Source organism: Crotalus tigris, unplaced genomic scaffold (genome assembly GCF_016545835.1).
Source record: "Crotalus tigris isolate CLP2741 ecotype Arizona unplaced genomic scaffold, ASM1654583v1 scf7180000021533.416912, whole genome shotgun sequence".
Lineage (NCBI taxonomy): Eukaryota > Metazoa > Chordata > Lepidosauria > Squamata > Viperidae > Crotalus > Crotalus tigris.
In genome coordinates this window covers 17,063-25,593 of record NW_024098554.1, presented here as the reverse complement: position 1 = coordinate 25,593, position 8,531 = coordinate 17,063, and positions in this window count along the sequence as shown.

The following is an 8,531-nucleotide window of genomic DNA, read 5'->3' as shown; positions in this document are numbered from 1 at the left end:
AAACGTAAAGATCTTGAAGATGAGATTAAATGTAAGGAAAAGATTTTAATATCAAATCCAATGGATAATAAGTTAAAAGTTTCTATTATTTTGCTGAAAGAGCAATTTAATATGTTATTAGCAGATCAAATGGCAACTAATTTGAGGTATGTGAAACATAATACATTTTGTAATGCAAATAAACCTGGTAGATGGTTGACTTATCAATTACATAAGAAACAGAAATTGAGGATTATAGATAAAATAATTTATAAAGGTAAAGAAGTCTAACAACAAAATTTGATTAAAAAGTCTTTTTTAGATTTTTATTCAAAGTTATATGCTAGTGAAAGTATATAAACTTCAGATATAGAAAAATATCTACAGGAAGCACGTTTTCCTAGACTTACGAGTGACCAACGTGATGGGATTAATGGTTTAATTACTTCTGAAGAGATTATTTTTGCAATTAAACAATTGAAGGTTGGTAAGACTCCAGGTACTGATGGGTTAACAGCTATTTATTACAAGATGCTATCTGAAGAAATGATAGAACCATTAAAGGAACTCTTTAATGATATTTTATCTGGAGCAGAGTTACCTCCAGCTTGGAGAACGGCCTTCATATCATTAATTCCAAAGGATGACCAGGATCTGACCCAAACTAGAAATTATAGGCCTATATCTCTTTTAAATACTGATTATAAGATTTTTGCAAAGATATTGGCAAATAGATTAATGCAGGTTTTGAAACAATTGATTCATACTGAACAATCTGGATTTATAATGGGGAGATATATGAAAAACAATGTAAGACAAATTGTTAATTTAATAGAATATTTGGATAAGAACAACCAAATCCCTGCTGCTTTAATATTTATAGATGCTGAGAAAGCTTTTGATCAATTAGATTGGAATTTTCTATTGAAAGTTGTAAAGGAAATGAATTTTGGAGATAAATTTTTGTCTGCTCTCAAGGCCATTTATCAACAACAATCGGCACAAATTATAATTAATGGGGGGATTAACTGACATATTTAAAATAGGAAAAGGTACAAGACAGGGCTGTCCTTTATCCCCCTTGTTATTTGTATTAACAATAGAGATTTTACTTATTAAAATTCGAGATTCATCTAGATTAAAAAGAATAAAAATAAGTAAGATTGATTATAGGCTGAGAGCTTTTGCTGATGATTTGGTTGTGACATTATCCCATCCAACAGATTCGGTCAAAGACTTGGTTGAAATTTTAGTACAGTATGGATAGGTTTCTGGTTTTAAGGTAAATAAGAATAAAACTAAAATATTATTGAAAAATATGTCTAGGAAAGGAAAAGATTTTATAGCTGATATAACAGGTTATGAAATAGTTAATAAGGTTAAGTATTTAGGAGTCTATATTACAACATCTAATGGAAAATTGTATAAGAATAATTATGAACGCTTATGGGTTAAAGTTCAAAAAGATTTAAATGATTGGCAAAAGATACAACTATCATTATTGGGGAGAATTTCAGTAGTGAAGATGAATGTTCTACCAAAGTTTCTTTTTTTGTTTCAGATGATACCCATTTTAAAGAAGCATGCTAACTTGGATGAGTGGCAGAAGGGTATTAATAAATTTATTTGGAGTGGGAAGAAATCAAGGGTAAAGTTTAAGATTTTACAAGATGCTCGAGAAAGAGGTGGACTTAAAGCACCAAATTTGAAATTATATTATGATGCGGCCACTTTAACTTTAGTAAGTGACTGGCTTAATTTAACAAACAGAGACATTCTTGTTCTTGAAGGGTGGGATTTATTACATGGTTGGCACGCATATTTAATTTTTGATAAGAAAGTAGATTGAGTCTTTAAGTCACATATTTTAAGATATGCTTTACTTCGAGCTTGGAAAAAATATTATTATAAGTTAAATTATAAAATACCTATTTGGAGGATTCCTGGACAAGCAATTCAGAGGGTTTCCAAGGAGGTGAATTTTGATAACATTTTGTATAAAGAGTTACTTATTTGGTCGGGTACTGATTGGCAATTAAAGTCTTCAGATGTGTTGAGGCAAGAAAACATCTTACAATCGTGGTTTCAATATTTGCAAATAGTGCAGAGATGGACTTTGGATAAGAAAGTGGGAATTACTTTAGTAGATGAAAATTTGGTAATCCAGATCAAGGATCAGAAATATGCCCATATTAAAAGAATTTACAATGAGTTAATAAAATTGGATTCAGAAACAGAGTTAGTAAAAGATTGTATGATTAAATGGGCCCAGAATATTCAGGAACCGATTTCATTGGATTTATGGGAGGTAATTTGGACCAGAAATGTTAAATTTACGCAGGCCCAAAATTTGAGGGAAAATTTTTATAAAATGTTTTATAGATGGCATCTGGATCCTAAAAAGTTGTCCTGTATGTACCCGAACCTGCAACCTAAATGTTGGAGATGTGGTTGCTTGGATGCAACCTATTTTCATGTTTGGTGGACTTGTAAAGATATTAAAGCCTTCTGGATTATGATTTGGTGGAACATTCAAAAGGTTTTTAAAAGGAAGATTAAGTTTACTCCCCAACTGTTTCTTTTGGGCATTTTTGTGGATTTTGATGCTAAAGAAACTACTTTATTGTTGAATTTAATAACAGCAGCAAGATTATTGGTGGCTCAGTATTGGAAGAAGGGATGGGTCGAAGTATTGGAATTGGATGGGTCGAAGTTTAAGTAGTTCAGATAAAGTAGAAATAGTTTTACTGTATATAATACTAATGTTTCAATTTGGAGAGAGGAATTGCTTGGGGATTTCCCCTGGACCGCATCCGGAGCGAGAAGGTAGAAGAAGGTGAGAAGTAAGTAGGAAGGTTGAGGAGAGGTGGAGAGTGAGGAAGAGGAAAAGACGGAAAGAGGTAAGTTGGTTGGGGGTGGATGCGGTTTGGGGGGAAATGGGTGGGCAATACCGAAAGTGGTGTGTATCAATTTGTTTTATTTTTTATCTGAAGTATTTTTAAGATTGTAATGTATTGTAAAATTGAAAATAAAAACTTTTTTAAAAAAACAAAACTGAGTGGATGTGATTTACAATAAAATTGATTTCATGGATTCAAATGAAAAGGACAAAAGCTAGATATTCATAATTGATGGGTTCTGTTATCAATGCCAGCCCTAATTCCTAACAGGGAAAAAAAATTGCTAGTTAGAAACATACACCACTTCAAGGATCACTCTCAGCACCATTCATCTGTGGTAGAATAGGTTCCAGAGAGGCAGCATTTCCTTTCATCTTTAGTATGAAAATTTACTATTTCTTAAACAAGAATGCCTTTCAGCAAGAATTGCTAAGTTCCTTAGGCTAGGTTGATAAGTTCCAGGTGATTAGACTAACAGTCTTGATATGGATAAAAGCTACAGTAGAGTGGTTGATGATACTGTATGTTAGTGTTTCTTAACATTTGTAACTTTAAAATGTGGACTTCAACTTCCAGGATTCCCCAGCCGACATGAGCACTGCCTTATGGGATAGTCTTGTCACATATAAAAGGCTAGCCCTGAGAGGCAGAGGTATTCTGTTTTTTGAGCTTGGTTGTTTGCTTGCAGATGTTTCATTGCCCAACTAGGTAACATTATCAGTGCTTGTTAGTGTCAGTTTGTTTCCTGTACAGGGAGCAAATTCTATAGACTAGCACTGATGATATTATCTAGTTGGGTAATTAAACATCTGCAAGCAAACAACCAAGCTCAGAGAGCACCAGAGACTCCACAATTCAATTCTGAGCTACATATATTCTTTTCTATTGGATCTTCTGTTTTTCAGACCTTCCCCCCCCCTCATGTATTCAAAATAATGGCAAACTGTGGGTGTTACACAATTGTGTACACAATTTCTTCTGAAGGTCTACCATGCACAAAAAGTTTAAAAACAAAATGGACTAATTTGTGCCATTAGAAAAATGCCACCCGTCTCCTGTAATTGGGCGATAATAAGCATGACTAACAAGAAAGGTAGTAACATTTGTTAGAACCTCCGAGTCATTTTAAAGCTAATACAAAACAGAAGCAAGGTACATGCTTGGCATTACAAGACAAGATAGGAAGATCTGCACATGGATTAGAGAACAAACAAAAGTACATGATATCATCGAGACAGTAAAAAAATTGAAATGGAAAGGGGCTGGTCACATAGAGGAAGAACTAATGGAAAGATGGATTCCATTTAAAAAGCACCCATGAAAGACACCTAAAACAAGATGGATCAAGGACATCAGCAAGTAATAATAATAATAAAGTTGGAAGGGACCTTGGAGGTCATCTATCCAACCCCCCACTCAGGCAGAAAACGCTATACCAGTGGTTCTCAACCTTTTTAATGCCGCGACCCCAACCGGTCGTAAGTCGACTACCCAACCAGTCATAAGTTGAGGACTACCCAACCAGTCGTAAGTCGAGGACTTTCCCTGCCTGGGAGCGCCGCGCACGCGTGGTGCTGCCCCCTGCGCTGGCCGAGGCGTAACTGGCAAGGGGCAGCGAGGGCACAGGGCGACCACCGGCTGGGCCACCAACTGGCCCAGCCCAAGGGAGGTAAGGCACCCGCCGGGCCCCACGTGCACCAGAAACCCTCCCTGTGCCTGCCGGCCTCCCACCTCCCACCTCTGGCCCTCTTTTACTTACATTTTTAGTAGTTGCTCAGCAGGGAGGGCTGGAAGCTTCCAGACAGCTCGCCTTCGCTGCAGACAACTTGCAGCACCATTTGCAGACTGGGGCTTTTGGTGGGCTCAGCAGGGCAGAGACAGCCTGGACAATTCCTATTGGCTTTTGAATGCCAATAGAATTAGACCCTATTCAAGAGTGTCTATTTTATTGGCTTTCAAAAGCCAATAGAATAAAAGGGAGTAGCACAGCTAAGGAAAAGGGGGAAAAAATGGTGGACTGCGTTGTTTGGCGACCCCCGTGAAATGGTCGTTTGACCCCAAATGGGGTCCCGACCCACAGGTTGAGAACCGCTGCCCTATACCATTTCAAACAAATGGCTGTCCAGTCTCTTCTTAAAAACTTGCAATGTTGGAGCATTCACAGCTTCTGGAGACACGTTGTTCCACTGATTAATTGTTCTCTATCAGTATTGCGAGCCCAGTTGGCAAAAGAAAGCTCAGGAGTGTATTGGTTGGAAATATACGGAAGAGGCCTTCATCCTGCAGTGGATAGACAATGGCTAAGATGATGATGATATGACCACAAAACAGCAAAAGAATATAGTGGAGTTTGTGAATTTGTGAGTTTTTGTCTAAAAAACAAGGTTGATTTCGGTGGGATGCTAAGAACAACCTTATAGAGGATCAGAGAAATTCTTCCAAGAGAAAGCGATTCTCAGACGGTGGGTTGTTTAAATGAACAACCACTTCCCTATAAAAAAAAAAACCAGCAACCCTGCATCAAAGGAAACATATTTTCCCTAGTGTACAGCTGACTCTGCTCAATTTTATTTTAGAGAAAAACTCACAAAGCTCAGCCTGACCAGGATAGCTTTGCATGGATACTTAGCAGTAAGACTTCCTCTGATATCCATCTCGTTTCTAAACAGTCCCCATCTCATGCCAATTAAAGAGATTAAGAAGAGCAAGATAAACATCGCCATTGTCGCCTGAGAGTCTGGAGGACTAAAGGGAAGATTTAAGGGTCCCCTTAACCTATGCATGGTGATCCTAGAATGAAACAGGAAATGGTATCCCTGCTGCCAAAATATAAAAGTGCCATTGGTTGCCTGCTACATAATAAGTAATATAATTTGGCTCCCTGGATTCCAAATAGACATTGCCATCCTTCTCCTTCCAATCTTGGCAACATTGGAAATGGGCCCAAAGGAAATAACCAGGTAGCCATTGGCTTCCATTAAGCACCAACATTCCCTAAGCCTTTTGGTCAAAGAGGTCCATCTGTATCCTGACAGCTTAAAGTTCCTCTGTTTTCCACAGCCAATTTCCTACATTTTCCAGTTTTCCCTCAGAGACCTAAAAAAACAACAACAGGAATTTGCTGTCCAATTCAACCCTGATGCCATCAGAACTTTCAGACCACGAACCTGGGTTATTCCACTCATCCCCTGAATTCAGCACACAAGTTTTGGTTTGAGTACAAAGTGCAACACTCTAACTCAGTGGTTCTCAACCTTACCAACCCTAAGATATATGGACCAATTCTCAGAACTTGATGAATTGAAATCCACACCTCTTAAAGCTGTCTACCCTAATGCTTTTTAATCTATCCTAATGCTTTTTAATCTGTGCAACCTCAGATATGTGATCTTCAGCAACCACAAATTTCCTAGCTGAACAAGTTCCATTGCTGAGGATTCTGGGAGTTGCAATCCAGACATAGAATAGAATAGAGCTGGAAGGGACCTTGGAGGTCTTCTAGTCCAGCCCCCTGCTCAAGTAGGAGAACCTGTACCATCTCAGACAGGTGACTGTCCAGTCTCTTCTTGAAAATCTCCAGTGACGGAGCGCCCACAATTTCTGGAGGCAAACTGTTCCACTGGTTGATTGTCCTCACTGTCAGGCTCCTTAATTGCAGGTTGTTTCTCTCTTTGATCAGTTTCTTAAAGTTACTAAGGTTGAGAAACACTGCTGAAGCAAAACAGCTGCTGAAAATCTCTCTTTGACTCCCTGGAGCCAGCTCTATGCATAGTTTTTCCACATCTGTCCCTATGTTTAAGTCCCAGGCTTTTCCCAGAGCTGACACACAGTAATGTCCGATCCTTTCAACGTTCGTCCCATATGTTGGATAATCATCTGCACCTATCAAATTGTTTCTTTATTAGTGCAAATAGAGGGATCACCTGGTGCCTTCATTTCCAACTCTATTTGACTGCTGTTAAGTACAAAAAAAGGCTAAGGCTGATATAACCAATAGGAGACTGTCCGTGTTAATTGTCCACAGTGTTATTTACAGTAGTTCTAGAAAGTTCTATACTTTTAACTTTGTAGGCATAGATAACATAATTTGTTATTATTAAATAACTCTGCCTTTTTATCTCTTCCTTCTTGTTCTCCTGTTTTTTTATTTGTTTTTCATTTTTCCCAGTTAACTTGTTTAAAGTTTGATCATATTTAATAACTAAACATCAGACTGTGTTTTTGCTAGCTGAGCTGAGTGGAAAATGTACTTGCATGGTATCCAGATATAAAAATTGACTGCTAGCTGCAAACTAAACTGGAAATCACCTACGGTAACTGTCCCAACACCTTTGTCCTCCCAATAGTTAGGTGGACAAAAAATTATGGGCAGGACAAAATTGTGTCCTTAATAAAATTCCTCCTTTTCTACTTTCATTTTTGCCATTTTTTTTCCTTGTGTCACATGAAACATTTAGTGGCAAATGTTGCAGATGCTCTGGAATGGCACCAAATACATTCAGAGGCTACATATGGCTCAGAGGCCTTCAGTTGATCAATCTTTGTTACAATGTCAAGTCTACATTTCATGATATCTCTCACTGGGATGGCTGGGAGAGCACCCAGATTGGCAACCAAGCCATTACAGATACATCAAGCTGATATTATTCAATATAGCATCCTTTCTTATAATTAGAATAGATTCAAGACATATTTTGCCCCTAGAGACAGGTATGCATAAAGATGACTTCTTATTACTTTTAAACTCCATTTCCCTGTTTTGCAATAAAATGATGCTTGTGCCAAAGTAAATATGCTTAGCATTATGGCAGGGCAAGCAAACTAATTTTATTTCTGCAGTTACAAGAATGGAATTATTTTTAGTGAGTTTGAAATGACGTATGCTCAGTTCTGTGACATTTTTCTTTCTTTCTTTTTCTTTAATAAAAAAAAGTCAGGGGTGGCTATTGGCTTTCTATCTAAGTTTTTTGTCTTAATGAGTACAGAATAAACTGTGGTACAGAAAAAATATGGGAAAGGGTGGGGAGAAGAAATAGGTTGTAGACAAGCCATTCCTCATCTTTATGAAATGGAATCACATGCAAAAGGTACTAAGCAGAAAAACGGGATGCTTTTATGATATACTATCCATTACCCCAGATTAACTCTCCAGGCCTTCAAAGCAGTACAGATAGTCCTCATTTAATGGCTACAACTGAGACCAGCAACTCAGTTGTTAAGCAAAGAAGTCACTAAACTGCAACAGTACTTATAATCTTACTTCATCTTTTTTTATTCTTTCTCTTTATAGATCTGCAACAGTCATAAATCTGAGGATTAGTCATAAACCTACAGGTAATCTTTGCTTAACAATTATCTATTTAGCAACCTTCCAAGTTAAGACAGTGTTGAAAAAAATGACTTGTGGCCAGTCTTCTCACTTAGGACTGTTGCAGCCTCACTGCAAGTCAAACAATCACTATTTGCAACTTTTCCCGTCGGCATCCCACAAGCAAAGTCAATGGAGAAGCCATCACAGATTGCAAATCACAATCATGTGAGGTCTCACTTAACAACCACGTGTGATTCACTTAATGACTATGGCAAAATTCTCATTAAATCAGCACAGTTGTGTGATAACTTACTTAACATATTGCTTAATTATGAATGTTA